Source organism: Heloderma suspectum, chromosome 10, assembly GCF_057233095.1.
Source record: "Heloderma suspectum isolate Gila_16-S chromosome 10, 16-S_ref, whole genome shotgun sequence".
NCBI classification, from domain to species: Eukaryota; Metazoa; Chordata; class Lepidosauria; order Squamata; family Helodermatidae; genus Heloderma; species Heloderma suspectum.
The window spans coordinates 34,633,398-34,655,617 of record NC_139467.1 but is presented as its reverse complement, the minus strand read 5'-3'; positions in this window follow the sequence as shown (position 1 = coordinate 34,655,617).

Here is a 22,220-nt window from a genome sequence, read left to right as displayed (position 1 = left end):
CTTTTTTCTGCTGAATTTTGGTGCCAAAACATTTAACTGTCCCCCCGGACCTCTCATGCCACAACATGCATCCACCCAGACTCCTGGGGGTGGGGGTGGTGGAATTGAAACATACCTTTGTGGGGGGGGGACGACTCACATTTTATTTAAGATCTTCCCTGCTCAAGTGTCATTTAGACAACATCTGTTCATCCTGGTAGCATTTGCGAGAATCGCCCCAATTTTGTGTCTAACTTTGTTGGTTCTGGCTGAATTAAAATATATCATTTGGCTTAGCTTTCCGTTACTGTTTGTAAGTTGATGATTACTGCTCTTGTTCCTAATTATGCTGGTCTGCTTTTAAACTTCTAGGCTTTTTGAGTTCTGTGGGTTGAATGTGGGTTCCGTGGGTTTAAAGTGTAGCATTGCACACTAGCTTGAGAATCGTTGGCTAAAAGCCAGTATAGAAATACTATTAGTATTTTAGTATATGGTGATGACGGTGATGATTAGATTTCTGTGCTAGTGTGTAATCTCACAGGACAAAATGAAGAGGGGGCAGGATATCCAGCAGATCCCACAAGAGGGAGGACAGGACTTTTACAAGAGACAAACTTTTGGTGAGAAACCAAACTGGATTTCAGGTTGACCTGACACCAGAAAGTTGGGAGAGGATCAAAGGGATTATTTCTTTCATTATAACATGCTCCGTATGCCACTTATTCACTGGAGCAAGGGTGGGTCCAAGCTGACCACATTGCGTGCTTGTCAACAGGGCTCTGGCAAGCGCTCAGCACCAATCGAGTGAGTGCTGGCAAAGCAGGTTGAACTTATAACTCTGCAAAATTAGTTTTATTATGAATCATTTGTCGGGCACCCTATGGGCGTGACTCTCACTAATCCTTGCAAAACCAAAAACAACAAAACAACCCTGTGGGTAGGATCTTAATGGTCCCATTTTACAGATGAGGGAACTGAGGGCCCATTCTCATGACCACACTTGAGGTCACAGGGAAAGGATGACTGGCCACAAGCTGGTGACAGGGGCTGATTGGAGAAAGCCAAGCAGCCGCTGCAAATCAGCCTCAAAGAGGAGCAGGCCCAAATCTGAATCGGTGCATGGTGAAAGGCAGCCCTCCCCAGTCTGGTGCCCTTCAGATGTGTGGGGCTGCAACTCCCCTCGACCAGGTTGGGGAAAGCTGTTGTAAGGCCTTGCTTACCTGGCTCATTACCACCTTGCATTTCGTCCACCTGTTTTGACCCTAGCTATTGAGGGCCAGGTCCTCAGGATCAGGACTGTGGTTTGCAAGCGGGGGGGGGGGGAGTAATCTTTTCCCAATCTGCTGTGGTCCTACTGAAAATCACCCCCCCCCCCCAAGCTGCTATTAGTCATGGGAGGGAAAAGAATAGACACCTCTCTTCCGGCGTAAATAGCAGCTTTGAGGGGAGGGGAGGTGGCAGTGGTGATGAGGGAAGGGGTAACCCCCACCCCATGTACCTTGGTACGGATGGCCTCACCCCCCACCCTGGCTATTATTTAGAGAGAGGAAAAAACTAGACATGCTAAATATATTGACCTTTTTTTGGGACAACCCCTTTTATTGATTTATTGACTTTTTTTGTTACTTTGAATTTTTCAAAGTAACAATGACCAGTAACAAATTTAAGTACACCAGAAGCATTTCTACACCAGCCTAAAACCCCACATTTAAAACAGGGCTTTCTGCCTCTGTTTTAAATGCAGGGTCATGAGGGACTCCCTTGACACCCGCTTCCCTTTCCCCCCTTATCTGAGTCTTCCATATGTTTCATTTTACAGCCACTAGGTGATGCTGTCCTCTAGCTCATCTTATTCCAGCTTTTCCTTTTACACAAGGGAACTCAAGCGCTGTAATGTGACAGCTCATTATCTCTGATCTTTTAAAAAATGGAATAAAGGTCATTAGTGCGGGAGATGCCCTGGAGGTTGACGACCTCATTTAAAGGATGCGCAAACTTCTGTGAGTAACCAATCTCAATAGCAGGATAAAAGCTCCCTGAGGAGAAGCCCCACATGTGAGTCAATTTCCTTACAGTCTTTCTGATCACTCAGGATCGCTATTTGGTACAAGCAAGGTTATCTGATAGCGTTCTCACTCATCGTCCTAACAGATCATGCCACCAAGTTCCATGTGTCTTAGGAGCTTGTCATGTATTCTTCTCAATATTAGCGAATTCAATAAATGGATACTATATTCCATAGAAAGTGTCACTTTCTACCTGGCCTCTTTGTACCTGAAGATGTTTAGTGAGTTTCTCCATTAGGACAAGCTCCCAAATGTTCTGTTTCCATAAGGGAAGAGAATGTTCATTTGCTGATTTCCAGTTAGTAGCTATGACCAACCTGACTGCTGCCCCCTTTTTTGTCATGGATGCCTTGAAGTTGGACTGATAGCTCTTTTTGGAGTGCCAAAGCATTGCTACCTGGCAATGTCAGGTCCTGATCCTGCAAGTAGCAAGTGCCTTGGCTATCTTTGCCCCATCACTGACACAGTTTTTACAGTGGCCATGTGTCCTCTTTTATAGAGGATTGTCCTCTGTTTGAAGGCATTCTCTATTTGAAGGGCTGTGCACTCCAAGTTTGGTTTAAAGATAAAGAACCATTAGAACTGTTGCCCATCATGAGTTAGCACCTGGAGAGCAGACTGAACAGGCAGGCACAAAGCTCACCTGGTCAGTCTTCTCCACTATGGTGAGATGTATTACTTTTTCTATTTAAATTATAGCGATTAATTCTAAATTTGCATCTTTCTCTATAAATGAGAATGTGCAAATATAATGCAAATCCCTGTCTTTGTGGTGAAATCTCTCAAGAAGTAATGTACAGCCTTTCTGCACAAGGCATTTATTGTGTGCTCGTGATTTTTCACTCATGTTCGTTTGTGGGTGCTTTACATGATGTCGTCATCTTCCAGAGCCTCTCCCATGCTTTTCAACCATTATAGCATGTGTGTGTGTTTTTTCTAACAAGGAAAGTCTGGTATATCTGAGAACGGCGGAATGAAACCCTAGTGTAATTGTGCAATTCCGCTATACCACAGTGCCACCTAGAGGTTATATAATGGGACATATAGAAAGGCAGAGAAGGAAAAACCTCAGGGAAAACATATGTAGAGCATCGGATTTTTATGCCACAAAGAATCCAGAAGCAGATGCCTTGGTAAAGTGGTGAGTTAAAAGCTTCATGTAGAAAAGCCCATAGGGAGTGGCAGGGTTTGGGGCTCACCACAGTGTAAACTGGTCACATCAGCACCTTTTGTGACCTCGATGTGTGGTGGGCAGGCTTCCAGACCCCAAGCAGGGCTGGAGCCCTGAGCCCTCACCCCTAAGATTTTTTATGCCCCCCCCCCATTTTGTGAAAGCGGGTACCCGCTCCTACATATCCTCTTGAAATGGATTGGGCACAGTGCCCACAAAGACCAACATTTGGAGAACTCAGAGCACCACGTACGTGTGTGTGTGTGTGTGTGTATGATGGTTCTGGGATACATCTCTACAAGAGAAGTCAGCTGAGGTCCTCCGTGTCTCCCTTTGGTTCTCACACTGAGATCAGAGTGATCACATGTTGAGAGGTGTGGCAGTAAGGATGGTGGCCTGAGAATCCTTGCTGCCCTGAAAGGGGACATTGTTAGCAGATGGTGGGAAGCGAGGTTATGCTCGCAATCCCATTTCACACTCCTCGCCGTCTGAAGTCTTTCCCAAACCAAAACACACATGGCAAAATACAATACTGTACAAGGACGTGAGCTGAGGGGCCGTATTACCTTAACATTTCCCTAGTTGTGGCAGAACAGGTTTGTGAATCTCCTCTTGAAAGGAAAGCGGCAGCCGTTTATGGCTTTATCATGTTGTCTTCTGTGCCACCAGGAGCTTCTGAGGTCTGCTATGGTCATGCCGATGGATTGCCCAGATTTAATGCAAGCTTGAACCTAAATTCATTTTAGATGGAAGCTCAGTTAAAGTAATGGAGATCTGAAGTACTGATTTCAGTCCAAATAAAGTTAGTTGGGCTTCAGTTAGTTGACTTCAACAGGACAAGCTAGTCCAGGGGTGATCTTTTTGTTCTGTGGGCACATTTGGCAATTTGAGAAACTCTCCTGGGCACAACCACAAAATGGCTGCTATGGGAGGCAATGTCAGGGCCCAGCTTCAGTACTGGAATGGGCCTTGTAGGTTATAGCCAGGATTTGACTAGAAATAGCCTGGAAGGGCTTGGGCCTATTCCATTTCTGGAATGTCAGAGTCTGTGTGAACTTATCTCTGTCAGTGTTCTCAGAGCAGAGCCAGGGGGAGTCACCCAACTCCCTGTCCACCCGCTGGTCTGGCCTTGGCGGGCAGGGAGGCTGGAAGCTGTCTGTGAGAACCTGACAGAGGAGGGGTGGGGTTTGCAGAAGGGTCGCCCAGGTTGAAGCGTCACTGCTGGAGGGCTGAGCAGTGCCGCCCTGTTCAGACAGGGGCCTTGCTGAAAGTCTGAAGGCCCCTGTCTGTCAAGGGATCTGGAGGGGGTGGCCTACAGTCACGCCTTCCCTTTTAAGCTGAAGCAAAGGCGAAGAGCCTTTGCTAGGAACATCTCATCTTCATTGCCTGAAGCCTTCTCTGTTTGGATCCATCATCGTCTGGGCTTTGGAGGCACTCTGCACATGGACTGGAACTTTGGATTGTTAAGGACTTGCCATGAAAAGTACTGTGAGGCTTTTCGTAGACTTGAAGTCTCGTTGCTGTGGAGTGTGTGTCTGTGTTTGTAGTCAGCTCAGTGTACGGCAGGCTGGGTTTGATCTATGACTTTTGGACTTCCCTCTGCCGGAACTCATGCAGCATGGAGTTGCCAATGCAAAAGCGGTGGCCTGGAACTCCTTGCGTGTGTGGGTATGCCCTTCCCTTGATCTTGATGGGCCTTGACCATGTAGCCTAGAGTTATCAACAAAAGATTCAAAGTTGGACTCTCCATGGGTGTGTGGTGTTTAGCCCTTTCAAGAAGTTATCCCCTGATTGCCTGATGGGTTCATTCCAGGAATGATTCCCTTTCCATATCCTGGGTTGGAGCCCCGTGAAAGAATTGTCTGGGTTAGGTACCCAGGAATCCAGAGCCCTTTCCCTTGTGTTCAGAACTGTGGAGATGGCAACGGAGAAGCCATGTTGAGGATCTCAGTCACGGTAGTAGTGTTTAGCCTATAGCTACCGACCATCAGCTATATGATTTCTGAAGAGTGTAACCATTAGGCTTTTGCCGTGGGAACCCTGCAATAAAGAAATCTCACTGATTTGGGTGTCTGGTGTCAGACTGCCTGAGCGTGTGCGCTGGGGGATCGGGAAACCTGACGGGCCTGGCAAAGGACAAGTGACCTGCTCAAAAGACTGAGTACAAAGCAGCGGCGCAGTCTGAGCCCCAACACGCCAAACAACTCTTTCAGCCCATAGTTTTCACTGCCAACAGAAACCTATTTCACAGCAATCTCAGCTGTTTGTAAGGAAATGTGTTGTTGTTATTTTTTAAGCGGGTGGGGTAGGGCAACTTGGTGGGTGTCAAGAAACATGTCCGGGGTGCACTGGTGCCCATGAGCATCATGCTACCTCCCGCGGAGCTAGTCCTTATGCCCGAGCGGAACCCTACGCCCATTAGATCCACTGTGGTTAACTGGCTGGCATTGCCAACGTGGTTACAGCTCTGCCCTGCTTCCCCTGGGACCTGATTGGTTCTGTAGCTCCCAATCAGAGCTTGCCTTTCAGAAGTGGTTACAGCTCTGCCCTGCTTCCCCTGGGACCTGATTGGTTCTGTAGCTCCCAATCAGAGCTTGCCTTTCAGAAGTGGCATTAACTAAAATTCCCGCTCCAGTACACAGCATTTCCCATTTTGGGAATAATCACATAACCACAACCCATTGTTAGGCTGATCGCAGACCAAGTTGGCATTTTGTTTTAAGGTGGTGACGATTAGAGATATAAAACTAACAGAAATTTTGAGGCCATGGAAAAAGACCATATTTTCCCAGGGTTTTTTCCCCAGAAAAATTGGAAATTTTGGAAAAATTGAAAAATAAGCAACACTTTTTAGATCTGTAAAGTCACTTTGTAGCTTTAAGACAGCCTTCCCCAACCTGGTGCCCTCCAGATATTTTGGACTTCAGCTCCCATCAGCCTCAGGCAGCATGACCAATGGTCAGGAATGCTGGGCACTGTAGTTCAAAACATCCAGAGGGCACCAGGTTGAGGAGCGCTGCTTTAGGAACATAAAGCAGCCTTTCTGCCCCTAAAGTTATTTTATGTATGACTTAGTTTGCTCATAAAATTATTATTATATTTTAAAACTTTTAAAAGTAAACTCAATATATTTGTAATTACTGTCTGAATAGATTAGAACTACATTAAATGACTGCTACAGCATGAGAAACACAAGACTGTATAGAACAAAACCCAAACTGTCAAGAAAGCACAATGGTGACTCTGGGCATCTCTACAGCAGCCTAAAATCCTGCATTTAAAACGGGGCTTTCTGCGTCCGTTTTAAATACAGGATCACATTTAAAAGTGCACTTTGGATAGCTCCACTGGAGTTTTGAATGGTTCTGACTGAAACCCAGAGCAAATTCACCTCCCCACTGACATTGGAGCCTCGAGCCTCCACTGGATTGAAGTATGTCCCCCCTTTCTCCTCCTGATGTTGAAGAGGGAAGAAGAGGGAATCTGGGGGATTTTTTTTTCTCATGTCAGGGTTAGAAAAGCTGCAGCGGCTGTTTGGCTAATATATTAGGGTCAAGCTGCATGAGCCATGGGAGTTCTGTGATTAGAACTCCCCAAATCGTTTGTATTTTTAAAAAAGTAGCCATGATCATTCGATCCGAGGCTGTGGTGCGTGGGAGACGGATCTCCCCTTTTGCTCCCATGGCCCTGATCCAAAGTGCTCTCCATGCCTGCTGTCTGTCATAGCAAAAGTGGAGAACTCCAAGCATGGAACTTCCACTTTATGTGTGATTTGACCCTTTGGCTGCTTGTACCTAGGTGTTTGCTGTTTTGCGATGAATTAGGATCCGTCCTCAAGGCCCCCCACCCTTGTGCCACAACATTTCCCCTCATCTTGACAAGCTCACGAACGTATGTAGCTCCCTCCTTCCCAACCACCGTTGTCTCCCCGGCACAAAAGTGCCTCTGTGTATCCTGCCTGCCCGGCGGAGTTACGCAGGGACAGGATGTTGCTTGAGCTCACATCTAGCAGCGAGAGAAACGTGCAACTTTCTAGGCCTGCATCAGCAAAAGGCTTTAATATCATGATCTGCAATGACGCTTGGTAAAGCATACATTTCTGATAAGATCAGCTGCCTGCAGAGGTCACCCTAAGCTAGCGAAATGATTGAAAGGGGGTTGCACTGCAGTCACTGCTGAGGCGGCAGCACTGGTGTGCGGGAAGTATCTGTGAAGATGGATGCTTGCAGGTCTGCTCGCCTAGTCCTGCCTTAACATGGGCTAATGCAGGAGAATCTCGTACAGCTGCATCTTATCCATGCCTAATCAGTAATATTAAAGTTTCTTTTTCAGCCTGGCTTGGTCCCTAATGGTATATCCATGGTGCAAATGTACATCACTTTTATATAGGTATCTGTTTAATTGTCATGGTTGTCCCCAAGGCAACTTGGAAACTGTAGTTAGAGGATGCTGAGAATTCTTTGAGGAGAGGGAATGACAGTTAAACTAGTTGTGGTGTAGATCTCGTCATGTGGACGTCTCAGAGATCTGAGTTAAATGCGCAATTACTAATTTTTTGGGATCCAGACAACTTTCCTCCTGGTTGTGGTGCTTCTATTTTGGCCTGGGATCCTATTTCCCCAGCGGTGCTCTAACCATGGTGTTTTGTTCCTGGGTAAATGAAATACCTGCTCTTGTTTCTCCCCCCGCCACCTCCTGCATTTATTTTGATTTGTGAATTCTGTGTCAAATGGGCTTGCAATTAAAGCCCTAGTAATTGCAATTCAGGGTCCTGGATGTACATTGCTGGAGACTAAAGTACAGAGCAAGAGGCACCGTTCTGTTGACTAAGCCAGGGTAGAACACCCAACTGCTGGTGTTTATTCTGGGCCCCACCCTGCTTGCCAGTAGTATTTGCTAGGGTGGCTGCTGATGCAAAGCCCCCAAAGAGGAAATGCATCACCAAAAAAGAGGACCAAAGAGGGTGAAGAGCTGCGTAAAACGTGCATACGCTAAGTTATATGTATAGATGCACATTTAGAAATAATTAGCGTGATTTAAATAGAAATAATGCATCTCATCACAGTGGGGACGACTGTGAGCAGGTGACCTGTGTGCCTCCTTCTCAGTCTGCTCTCCAAGTGCCAAGTATGGCTGGCTGACTCCAAAGCCCCTGCTGCTCTCCCTTTGAAGGAGCCTTTATCTTTAAGGCAGTCTTGGACTGGACAGCCCTTCAAATAAAGGATGCCATTGGACAGACAACTGTCCTCTGACAGCCCTTCCAAGAGAGGACTTCCTTCTGTAAAGTAGGGCACACAGCTGCCCAAGGTTTTGCACCCCTTTCATCTTCCTTCTGTGCCTGAAGCCAGCTTTGAGGCCTGATTCCATTTATTTATTTAGTTATTCATTCATTCATTCGTTCGTTCATTCATTCATTTATACATTTATACATTTATTACATTTATATCCCACCTTTCTTCCATCGTGGGACTCAAGGTGGCTACCTGTGGTTCCCAGGTGGTCTTTCCTCCCAGCATTGACCAGGCCCAGACCTACTTAGCTTCAGCATAGTGGCTGCCTCATGTGCCTTCAGACTATGCCCCGGAAGCAGTTCCAGATGTCACTAGATGACTAGCTCTTGGGTTCCAGCCTCAGGCTATGAGGTTCACGGTCAAACCACAGAGTACCTGACAGCTTGGGTGTTGGGCTGGATAGAACCTTGGCTCGAGTATTCATTTTTGTCCCATTATTTCCACCCTCTACTTGCATTCTTTTGTCAGGTCCTAAGCTAATCCTAAACTAATGATACTAATGATGTATTTATTTATAATACAAATGTGTAAGCTGCCTCCCTCATGTACACACACACACTGGATGGAGATGTCGAAAGTGGCTAACAAATATAAAAGCAACATCAAACAACCAGCCAACAATAATTAAGATCTCAAATAACAATATCAACACAGAAAACAAAAAGCAGACACAAGCATCAAACCTAATAACTAGCTAGAGAGCCAGACACAAACAAAGCTGGGAAATGCTGCAAGTAAGAAGGTTTCAAACAATGGAACACTGGCATAAGGGAAGAGATAACATTATGTGATAGGAGGTTCCAGTTATTGGGGGCAACTGCAGAAAAGGCTCTCTTGCGCATCGCCACCAGCTGCATCTCAAAGGCCGTGGTGCGTGCAAAAGGGCCCCATTAGATAATCCCAGAGGCTTCCAGGGGAGGAGATGGTCCTTAAGGCAAGTTCCAAAGGGTCTGTAACTGCCTTTCTGTTGCTAGACTGCCACCAGCCATCCTGTTCTTGGGTAGGGCTCTTTGAGAGGTCTCTTTAGCACCTCCACTTCTGATACCATTTGATAAGCTGGGAGTTCACTGACATGACTGTAACAGCAAAGGAGATGCTAATATAACTTTTTATTGTCCAAAGAGGATAGCCCTTCTTGACTGGGTACCCTTCAGATGTGTCAGACTGCCACTCCAATCTTCTCTAGGGGATGATGGAAGTTGTAGTCCAACACATCTGGAGGGCACCAGGTTGCGGCAGGCTGATCTAGGAACAGGTTCTGTTGGATCTACTCTCTGGTCCTGCCTCTGCTCCCCTTCCTACAGGGATTATTTCTAAACTCCCCTCTGTATATTTCCTGTAAGGAAGTGTCACTAAATGACAACCATCACTACATGTCCTAAAGCTAGAAATGTTGGAAAGCACTGCTGTGTGTGTGCAGTTCTTTCCCATGTTTCCCTCTCACTCAGAATGCAGTCATTGTCAATGGGGAAAATGTCTGCGTCCCCGTCCCCCCCGCATGATTTTGCTGTCATGTTGAATCAGTCAGCAATGGGGACTAGTCCTTGCAAACAGCAGCTGTGGTGAATCATGTGTCTGGGACTGTAGCGCTTCAGACTGGGGGGGCTCACATGACCGAATGCTCCTCCATATGAAAACATTCCTTTAACACAGAAAGCTGTTGGTCCAGTTTGCACAGACAGCCCAACATGGCTTATTTAAGCCATGGTAGGCTATGGCACATGTGGGTGGCCATTTTGAATATCCAAGCTGTGACTGTGGCTTGTCATGTTGTCTGAGCCCAGAGGAGGTAAGTTGTGTGAGGGTTAAACAGCCCTTGCATAACCCATGGCTTGTTTTAGGGTTTGGATGATATAGGCTTGGATGACATGGCAAGCTGCAGTCATGATTTGAATATTCCAAAGTCACTTGGCATGCACCGCAACCTGGCATGGGTTAAATAAACCATGGAGGGCTGTGGTGATCATGCAGACCAAGTCAATCACTGGGTTCAGACAAAATGATAACCCACACTCAAGGCCCGACACCCAGTAAGTGGAACCCATAGTTCACAACCCAACAACAAACCATGGGTTATTCATGGTTAAGAAACCGTGGTTTGCTATCATGGCTGGGTTCAGACAACACGATAACCCACATTTCAACAACAACCCATGGTTCAAAGGCAACTCACACCCAACCCATACTCAACCCTTGAGTGTGGGTTATTGTGTTGTCTGAACCCAGTCAATGTGTCAATGAGAAGGTTTCTAGTCTTGTCTTCTCCCTGACATGCTAGCTTTCTACAGGAGGGTATTTTGTTTTTGTTTAAAGGAGCATTCAGTCATACTACAGTCTGAAGTGATGCAGCCCAGACATCCGTTTACTACTGCAACTGCAGTTTACAAGAACTAGTCCTGTATCCCCTGAATCCACACCATCACCAAGTGCTTGACAGCCCTCCCTTCCTTTTTGTAAGCCCCAATCTCACAATGTCCTTTTGTCCTGTCCCCTGGTTCTGAGGCTACACATTACTCTGAGGAGGACTTGTATTGGATAGCAAAGGGCTGGATGTGCCTGGTCTTGTCTGATCTCGGAAGCTAAGCAGGGTCAGCACTGGTTACTACTTGGATGGGAGACTGCCTGGGAATCAGGCTTCCTGCATTGAGCAGGGGGTTGGATTCGATGGTCTTGTAGACCCTTTCCAACCCTAAGATTCTATGAAAAGGGTCACAGGTCGCCCCACTCTACAGGGAGCCCTCGGTACCACCTTCTATACTATCCCATCAACATCTGACTGAGGATTACTCCCTGGCAGCTCCTCCTTTCACCAGGCTGCAAAATCAGGTGCTTTAAGAACTACAGGAAGCAGCCAACAGGAGTGGAGCCCCTGAAAGACCAGGCTCTGCCAACCTTCTTAAGGGCTCAGTGGAGTGCAGTCTTTTGCTGGGACAACAGCTCCTTATGGGAAAGTACTGCAGCCAGTGTGCTATCCAAGGTCCTGATGCAACGCCTGCCTTGTCTGACGAGACCCAGAACAGACAGTGAGCGCCACGTTACAGTCTGCTTCCCCTGGGCCTCACACCTAATCAGGACTAGAGTTGGCCAAAGAGTCTTTGTTGCCTGAGGCAAAGGACAAGATGGCAGCCCCCCTCCCCCGCTTCCACATACCGAAGCTGACTGGCAGTTAAATCTTATTTCAACACTGGTGATGGGATAGCGTCTCCACCGTACTTGAGGCAGCAATCTAGTTCAGGGCCCCCAGTCCAGGCCATGGGAAACATCTAAGCTTCCTCTTTCAACAGAGGGGAACAGCTGCCGCTGCTCCTGCCGCCACCACTACTGCCTCGCATGTCCCTTAAGGCAGTCGCCTTAACGGCAGGGCCTTAACGGCAGGGCCTTAACGGCAGGGCCGACTCTGCTGAAAGGAATTGAGCCAAGATGATGACAGAACTTTAATGCAAGAGATGGGATTCCCTCGAGATAAGGGGCAGAGGAGAGTGTGCAGTGGCAGCCTCCAGATTCAGTAGCCCTTGTGGAATTGATGCTCATGGGATATATGGGCACATTTTCCCATATTGATGCTCCTGGGATATATGGGCACATTTTCCCATATTGCTGGCGCAGTTGTGCACATGCAGTGGCTGCACTGAAGCCTGCACAAGCATTTTGCAAGATACCAAGCCTCAGAAATTCAGGCAGTGAGAAATTCAGGCCCTAGGTTAGGGCTAGGAACGAATCCCATCTGGAACTCTGGAGAGCGGCTGCCAGTCGCTGCGGACAACACTTAGCTAGGTGGACCAACGGTCTGACTTGGTATATGGCAGCTTCCGATGTTCCTGTGATTTCCACACAATGGAGTACGCGTTATAACCTGCCCCTGATATCGGGCAGTATCCAGTGCTGCAGCGCTGTTTATGCCCAGTGGTGGCTGGCGCCCGTTGGAGTTGGCAGGGCGATCGACTGGGGCAGATGTTCAATATGAGATTGCCGGAGGAGAGGAGAAGATCATGCGTGGCGCTCGGCAGCTGTACGTGTACCTAGTTGTGTGTGTGGGTCTCTCTGCTGCGAGTGGGTGGGGTGGGGGGTCACTGCCCCACTTGGCCCTCAATACAGAAACACCTCTGTTCATGCCGTTGATGTGGCGCTAGTGGAAGGGACCTCTAGCGCAACACCAACAGCATATGCTTGTGTGATGGGTTTTCCAGGGAAATCCATCACTCCGGCATACACAGTTGGTGTTGTGATAGAAGTTGCTTACGCTAGTGCTACATGAATGGAATAAGTCAAGCAGAAGCATTGGATACTGCCCATAGTCCCTAGTCTTATTGGCTGTCAAATATGTATTCATTATACTTCTGCATTTGCTATTGATTTTATTGTGATTGATTTTAATTACGTATTTCTTGGCCTGTCTGCTATCTCCTGTTGAGTATTTCTTTTGCTCTGTTGAAAGATACGATTGTGTGTGTTTTTATTGGATTGACTTGTTTGAGGCTCTAATCAAGTTGTTTGAAATACTGTTTTGATCCAGCAATTATGGATTGTGTTGTTATACAACTGGCTTTGCTGTTCAGTGATACTTGGATGAATTGTTTTAATGGTTTATGGGTGCGTGTATTATTGCCTTGTTATTATGAACCGGTTTATTGCGTTCTATGTATTGAGATACCATAGATTAATTTTGCAGGATACTGCTATTTTTTTTTGGTTAGTTTTGCTGTAAACTGCCTTAAGCACAATATGTGGAAAGAAGGTATATTAATAACATCGAGTTGAATTGATCTTTGGCAATATACAAACCACTATGCCAACATCCCTTGTTCCCCATTGATTTCACCTCAAGGCAAGGATGGTAGAATTGGGAGGACACCCTTGTTTGATCTTGGAATTTGTGCTGGGATGTGGCTAATATGTGGGTATGTTGACACATACTAGGAGGCTTGGAGGTGCTGTGCCAAGAGGGAAAACTGCTCCTGCAGGACTCATGCCAGCTGCCTCAGTGAGGCAATCCGGATGTGTGGAGGTGCACTTTTAACTAACCGTGGATCCATCTGTCATTGCAGCACACTGGGACTAGATAATGAATTTAGTAGACGTGGGTAGTAGGATGAGGTCCTGGAACATTGTGGTCACGAGAAACATGTCTGATGCTCCTCTTCTTTTGTTCCTATTAGGGGAAGATTTCCTCAGGCTGTGTGTGAACACAGCATTCAGAAGGGCTAAAGGACACACCCTCAGCTAAAGGGTTTCTGGGCCGCTTCTGATGAAAGGTCAACACATCAACTCACCATGGCTCAATTAGCCCCCATGAGCATGTTTCCATCTGGTAAGCCAGTCATCTAGGAGCACAGGAAGCTGCCTTACACTGCGTCAGACCCTTGGTCCATTTAGGTATTGTCGACACTGACTGGCAGCAATGGTTTCACCAGGAGGTTTTCCTGCCCTACCTGGAGATGGCAGGGATTGAACCTGGAGCTTCTGCCTGCAAAGCAGGGGCTCTGTCAGGGTTGGATCTTAGCCCATAGAGTCCCAAAGCAGCTCTGATTCTGAGGAAGGGATACAATCCGTGGGAGAGGAACCCGCTCGCTTTTCAGAGGCGCAGAGCAAGAGTGACCCTGGCATGGAGAGGGAGGGACAACTTGAGCTTCTAGACATGAGGCGCAGGCGCAGAGACAAGCGGGAGGTTGTGGGCACCGAGAGGAGGCGCTCAGCCTGACTGGCGCGATGACAACAGCTGTGCCCCGAGGCCCCACGGGATGGGGGAGGGACTCTCCCCTCCTACTCCTTAAGTTCAGAGACTTGCCGTGCTTTTCTCCAAATGGAGACCAACTGATGTTCCTAATGCTTAGAATCCCCTGGTAGGCTGCTCCTTTGAGTTTTCCACTTAGTCTCAGGCAATTAGCATCTGTAAGCGTCATTAGGCTGAATGGGAATAAAGCCTTGGAAAAGAGCCCTTTTGTCTGCGTGTTGATTCCGGTTACCTGAGGATTTCAGAAGGCGGTAGGGGCGACCTCCCGACAGGCTCTACCACTGAGCCATGGCCCTTCCCAACATAGGAAGCTGCCTTACACTGGGTCAAACCTTTGGTCCATCCAGCCCATCTATAACAGCTTTCCCCAACCTGGTGCCGCCCAAATGTGTTGGGCTACAACTCCTATCATCCTCAGCCAGCACAGGCATTTGATGAGGGGTGAGGGGAGTTGTAGTCCAATACATCTGGAGGGTGCCAGGTTGGGGAAGTCTGCCGAGAGATGGGGACAATCTTGTACATGGAGTCTGAACCTTGTAAATGGAGAGCAAGATGGAGGCTCTGTGGATGAGTGGTTCCTTAGTCCAGGAATTGGGTCAGTTGTCTACTCTGGATGGGGCTCCACTCCCCCTGGTGGAGAGGCTGTGGTGTCGGGGTACTCAGTGATCCAGCACCGTCACTGGAGGCCCAGGTGCCTTCGATGACTAGGAGTGCCTGGTACCAGCTCCGGTGGATTAGAGAGCTACGGCCCTTGTTGGGCAGGTGCAGGCATCGGTAACCTCAGAACTGGATTCTTGCAATGTGCTTGATGCGGGGCTGCCTGTAAGGCTGGCCCAGAAGCTGCAGTAGGTGCAGAATGCTGTGGCCAGGGTGACAACAGGAGCGGGTTACCGCCAGCTTTTTACACCTATGCTAAGGGAACTGCACTGCCTGCCTGTATGCTCCCAGGCCAGGTTTAAGGTTTTGGCGCTTGTTTTCATAGCTCCAAACAACTCGGGACCAGGATGCTTAGGAGATCTAGGGATGTCGGAGGAATCCAGTTGTGGGGTGGAGCTCGATGAGCTTTGTCGGCTTGGCCCCCCGCGCTCCATTCTGTCTTCCACCAGAGTTTCTCCTATAGATTTAAGAGCCACGCCAAAGCTACTCGCTGGGGCTTCTCCAGGGTGGCCATTGCACTCTTTCATGGAAGACAGTCCTCTCTTTGAAGGGCTGTCCTCTCCACTTCCAGTTTAAAGATAAAGAACCCCAAGAACTCCTCCTGCCCATCCACACTTTGCACATGAGCAGCGGACTGACCAGGCAGGCATATGGGTCATCAGGTCGCAGTCTTCCACGCTATGATGAGATATATTGTATTTGTATTTAAATTATAGCAATCAGTTCTAAAATTGCAACCATACATATAAATTAGCACATGGAAATTTTACACAAATCAGTGTCCTCTCTTTTGGAGATGCATTTCCCTTTTTCGATAATTCGTAAGTGGCCACCCTGGGCTTCTAACATCATGAAGCACTGGGCTTGATTTTTTTGTGGGACTGGTTACTTTACGTTCGTGCTGAGCTGAGATCCCTCCCCAAAGGTATGTGTGGTGGAGCCGTACGGGGTCTTTCACAGGGGTTGATGTTGCCACACCACTTTCGGGGTGGGGGTGGATGCACTTACTATTTGATGAAGTGGCTGAGTCGTTCCCCCCTCTTCTCTTGTTAACTGGTGAGGGCGGTGTGGTGTAGTGGTGAGAGTGTTGGACCGGGAGTTGGGAGATCCGGGTTCTAGTCCCCACTTAGCCATGGAAGCTCACTGGGTGACTTTGGGCCAGTCACAGACTCTCAGCTCAACCTACCTCACAGGGCTGTTGTTGTGAGGCTAAAATGGAGAGGAGGATGATTCTGTATGCTGCCTTGGGTTCCTTAAGGAGGGGAAAAGGAGGGATATAAATGAAATAAATAAATAAACAAACAAACAAATAAATAAAAGGAAAAAAAAAACGTGTTGCCAGAGCTTCAGGGGGCAGTTCAGTTCTTCAAAGCAGCCCTGCTGCTTTCCGGGGCTGGAATGCCCGTGGGAATTATGCCGCATGATGACGCAATGTTGCTCCCAGGGGCTCCCTTGGGGAAGAAGCTGGCTGCTCCCATGTACTCTCTATGGGAGGAGCTCTCTTGCTCTCTTTTGCTCCCTGAAAAGATGGCCGCTGCCTGAAGCTGGGGCAAGACTTCTTTTAAACAGCTCGAAATAGGAAGAACCCCCCCAAGCCACCTTGACTAAAAGTAAGAACAACCCTCCCTCACCGCCCTCTGAAAATGAATGAATCTTCATCTGCTAGTACATGCTCAGAGATACTCTTTCTGACTACCAGCTCATACTCTCCCATATTGCATAGATGAAAATAGGGGATTTGCAATACCCTCATTCTCATAAAGGTTTTCCCATAGGGTGGCCATGTGTTCTCTGCTTTACAGATGGCCTTCTCTCTGTCTCATCAGCCAGGACGGCTAGACTGGTGGGGACGAGGGAGAGGGCCTTTTCTGTGGTGGCCCCTAGGGAACTCCGCCATGCCCCCTCTTTAATGAGCTTCCGCCGTGCATTAAAAACGTGGTTGTTCAGGCAGGCATTTGGGGTGGGTTAGAGTATTTTAGAAAATGTTTTTATTGTAGAATTTTATTGTTTTAAACTGTTTTATTATATGCTGTACATCGCCCAGAGTGGCTGGGTGACCATCTAGATGGGCAATTAATAAATTTAATAAATAAATAAATACAGAGAACAGTCCTCTATTTGAAGGCATCCTCAGTTTGAAAGGCTTTGTAGTCCAATTTTATGCAAATCTGTCTCCTCTGTAGTCTGGTGATGCGTACGGAGCCAGCCTAGTGGCTGCTGGTTTAAAAAACAAGACCCATATATGTGGCAGGCAATCATTTCGTTTGTCTCTGAATTGTTGTGGACTGGTACCAGAAAAAAAAGAAAAAGACCATCCCCGGTCAATAGGGAAGAGTCGGCGTGCATGCTTTCCATGTTCCAGTGCTTGACGCTTATGAGAAGTTACAGACGTTGGCAAGCTCCATTTCTACGGAAAGAACTTCCCATGATGGTGGACACAAGCGCATGTTTGTTTTCCGAAAGTGGGTGACCAACAGAGCAACATTCGGGCAAGAGCTCTGGTTTTATAAGCCGAACCACCTGCTAGGGTGGAAAGGTGACACTGTTCCTGCCAAGTGGTGGAAAATGATGTGCAGTTACCATATGGGCGCGTCTTCATTCATCATGAGTCGGAGCTGGCATGTCACCAGTCTTGGACTGAAGATCATATGCTGGGGTGGGGGTGGGGCATGGCGAATGATTTAAGAGGAGAGCAAAGCTGGTTAAGGCATTTGGGCCTCTATGCCCTGGGACATGTAACTGCTTCATCTCCCCATTTCCTGCAGGTGTTTTAAGATATGTGCCAACAGGCCACAATTTAGCAGGGGCTGGACTGACACCTGGTCCCAACTCCCAGTAAATCAGTGCCCTTCCCTCTGGAGCAACAGAAAACAAATTTGCTCCATCATGTATCCAGAGGTGGGCAGAAGGTAGATCTTCAGAGATTTTGGACTTCAGCTCCCAGAAGCCCCTGCCGGTTTGGCCAATAGTCAGGAATGCTGGGAGTTGAAGTCTATATCTGAGGGGAGATAGGATAGTGCTCTTCAAGTACTTGAAAGGCTGTCACAGAGAGGAAGGCCAGGATCTCTTCTCCATCATCCCAGAGTGCAGGGCACGGAATAATGGGCTCAAGTTACAGGAAGCCAGATTCCGGCTGAACATCAGGAAAAACTTCCCAACTGTTACAGCAATATGACAATGGAACCAATTCCCTAGGGAGTTAGTGGGCTCTCCCACACTGGAGGCATTCAAGACGAGGCTGGACAGCCATCTGTCAGGGATGCTCTGACTTGGATTCCTGCCTTGAGCAGGGGGTTGGACTCGATGGCCTTGTAGGCCCCTTCCAACCCTACTATTCTATGATTCTATGATTCTATGTCCAAAACCTCTAGAGAGCTACTTTCTTCCCACCCCTGACTATGTGGTAGCCTTTGAAGATGGCTATCATATTGCCTCGTAATGGTGTCTTCCTAGGCTAAATATACCCAACACTTTCAGCCTTTCTTCATAAGACTGGGGGGTGTCTCCATGACAATGGAAGAAGCGAATGGTGGCTTACCTGGATTTTTCAAGGAACTGGCTTTGGTCTGTGCAGGGCTTCATGAAAGAGTGCACTGCACCATTCTAAATCACTTCACAGGAACATACTCCTGAGTGGGGTGGGATGGGGTGGGGATTGGAGTGACCATCATCAGACTGGCAGGGGCTGCTCAACCAGTAAGAGAAGCTCCCCTCCAGGTTCTACCCTTGCCTCCTTCTCCTGAAGCTCTCATAATGCGAAGCTTTGCAGCTTTGCATTAATTACTTCCTTACAGCAACAAAGCAGACAGTAAAGAAATGCAGCAGCAATAGTTAGGGAACAAGCCTCATTGACCACAATGGGAGTTACTTCTGAGGAGACACCTGCTTCCCCAACCTATGCCCGATTCCGCCAATTTTGTTTTTATTTCTTTTCCTCCCTCTCTTATCTCACTATCACGCATTTGCTGGCAAGTCCTATAGCCCCTATCTCACTATCTCACTAACCTACTATCCCACAATTGTGTGACAGCGAGATAGGGGCTATAGGACTTGCTGGCAAATGCGAGATAGTGAGATTGGGGGTGTAGGCACTGCCAGACAAAAGTGCTATTTCACTTTAATGCATAACTTAAAAAAAAAAAAGTTAGAGGCTGCCTGGAGCACACCTATACTTTGCGGGGATGGCCATCAGAAATTAGTGGTAGGCAAGGTGAAATAAATGCCATGAGGTAGCTCAGAACTCTGATGGCCAGCCCTGAAATGGCAGAAACATTGGGGAAACACAGATGGGGAAAACATTGAGAAAACTCCCCTTGACCAGGGTCAGTGAGGTCACAGCCAGGTGAAAGACACACCCCTGGGCAGGGAAATCATGCTGTAGTAAACATGGAGGGTGGTGCTCACCACATCAGAAGCTCAGACAAGCCAAATTAAGGAAAACAATTGGACTAAAGTAGTCTCAGAAGAACCAGTTTTTTGGTGAGAAACTCCGAGGTGGCTGTGAGTTGGCCACAACATCATGTGCCCTCTACAACCTCCAAACTCTGCAACCTTGCAGTAAATTGCTCGTGGAGACACCCTACTGGTCTTTATGTCTCCTAGAACTACATGAACCTTTTTTTAGGTGTCACAGCACATTTAGCTTGTGGTCTGTTCTAAAATGTTGAGATCCTTTTTGCATGTACTGCAATCAGGTCAGATGTCATCCATCCATCCTGGATTTGTGCATCTGCATTTTTCCTCCCTAAATGCAGTGTTGACAATACTGAGGTAGATGCACCGGTCGTCCAGCTCCTCTTCTCACATTCCCTTCAAAGAGGCCATCTGTGCTTTTTATTCTTATTTATGGTAGCATGAAGACACCTGGGCAGAGGATTGATTTCAGGGAGGAGGAGGTTCAGCCCTCAAAGCTCACGTCAACTTCCTGAGGAGCAGTTCCTTCGTATCTCAGAGAGGGAGACGGCCCCCATTCCTCCAAGATCCACAGAAACTTCACCCACACAAGACTGTACCAAGAACTTGACTTCAGTGAAACCTCCTCACCCACACAGCCTCAGAACCTGCTGATGGTGCCCAGAAGGCAGGATACAGTTGCACGGCAACTTCCGGAAGCTGTCAGCCTGATTGATTAATTTCCATTGTGTGGGTCTTTCTGGCGCACACCTGCAGGCAGCAGCTCCAGAGAAGCCAGGCAGCAAATGGAGTTCCTCGTCCACATTGCCAGCGGTTGAAGAAAGTCCCCTCCAGGAGAGATGAGCAGCTGAGCAAGGAGTACTGCTGGAGCCTGCTGCACTGTGTGATGGAATGAGCGGATGTGTTCCCATGGGGTCTTTCTTATATCACATTGCAATAACCAAGACCTTATCTGTCAAGGAATAGCGAACAAGCGGGGCCATTTACGTTGAGGAGTGCTCTTAGAACTTTCAGGATAAGATCATAAACTCCAAGCAATATCTCTAGGATCTATAATCTAGAGGGGGCAACACAGCATCTTCCGTCCTCCAGAATGCTGGGACATATGTAATACAGCTGGAATAAAATTCTGGTAGAGTCAAGCAGGTGTGTGTGCATGTGTGTGGAATTCCCAAGGAAAATCTCCTGACTTTAGTTTGCTTGCAACCCCTTCCCCTCTTTATATTATCCCAATTTAGCCTTTCCCCAACCAGTGACTGCACTGGCTGGGGATGATAGGAGCTGCGGTGCAACACATCTGAAAGGCATCCCATTGGGGAAGGTTGTCTTAATTCATTCTTTTAGGGTGCAATCCTATGCATGTTTAGACAAGGAGTTGTAGGCCTTTTTCTGTCTAAATGTGCATAGGATTACACCCTTAATGATATTTCCTGATATGATGCTCTTGGGTTTAGGATTTTTTTTAAAAAAGGAAGATGATGTAAAATGTTGATTTTCCCACATTAACATTACTTTAAATCCGCTAATAACAAGACCTGATCTAGCCAAGTGAAGCACTTTCCTGTTTCAGTGAGAGGGACTTAAGCATGCGCCTAAAAGTCTCCTATTGAAATCAGTGGGACCTAGAAAGGCGCATGTTTGGCTGGGTTGTGATTTAGCGTTTTAGCGTTCTTCCAAGAAAATGTAAACACCAATCTTTACGAATGTGGGCATTTGGAGGTTTGGATCCAAGTTTCAAGAATTCAGTTTTGAAGTGCAAGAATACTGCCTAGCTGGGAGATGCTCTGAATTTTTTTAATGGCACTGTGAAACAGGCTTTGCAAGAGCTGTTGCAAGTGTTCACAACAGAATGCTGAAAACATTCCTTAGTAAATTCCCAGGCCAAGGACGCTCTTTCCTGCCCATTCCCTTTTGAGTCAGGCAAGCTGACTAATTTTCTTTCTTTTTTTAAAGAGGCTGTATATGTTTGTGTCCATCCATTGCACCAGGGGTGCACAACCCTTTCAATCTTGAGGGCTGCGTCCACTGTCTGCTGGGGGATCAGGGGATGCATATGTGCACACGCACACATGCTGCCACTAGTGAGCCGTGTAGTTTCTCTGCTGCTACTAGCAGGGTGGGGAATCTTTTTCTATTCATAAGTAAGCAGGACTGACTCACTCAGCAGCACGTTCAAATAACATTCCAAATAGTGTGCCTCTGCATACTACTTACTTCTGAATTTACTCAGAAGTAAGTAAGCATAAGCTGTGTGGCCACTCATAAGAAAGCAGGACTGAATCACTCACCAGCTTCCTCCCCTGGCCCTGGCCCCTCTCCATGACAAGAAAAAGCTGTTATCTCTGATTAGCAACTGATCAGTGTTAAGAGTTTCCCCCTGCTAAGTCCAGAGAAAGGCAGCCTTTTTCAGGGCTCAGCAGGGAATGTTCTTATCTCTGATCAGCTGCTGATCTGAGGTAAGAGCTTTTCCCTGCTGGGAGCGGGGAGGGGCCTGGGGAAGAAGCTGGTGGGCCATCTTAGGTAGGCTTATTTGAAAGCACGTCCCATTGAATTCATGGTGGAACTTATTTCTGAGTAGATATTCTTAGGATTATGCTGTTAGAAACATTTTAAAATCACTCCAGGAATTTGCAGTAGAAGTGTGTTACTGCTGTCACCAGTGCTAGCCAATAGGCATTTGTCACAGACACCTTTCCCCTCGTTCTACTTGAACCATGCCAAAAACTTGCAGAACTCCCCCGCCCACACACACACACTCCCAACTTGTCCCAGGACAGGAAAATAATGCAGCAATGGCACTATCCTTTTCTCTTCTAATATTATGTTTTCTTTATCCCATGATCAGATAGGCATGACTTCTAGGGGATTTTCTACATGAGGCTTTTAATACGCCACTTTACCAAGGTTTCTGC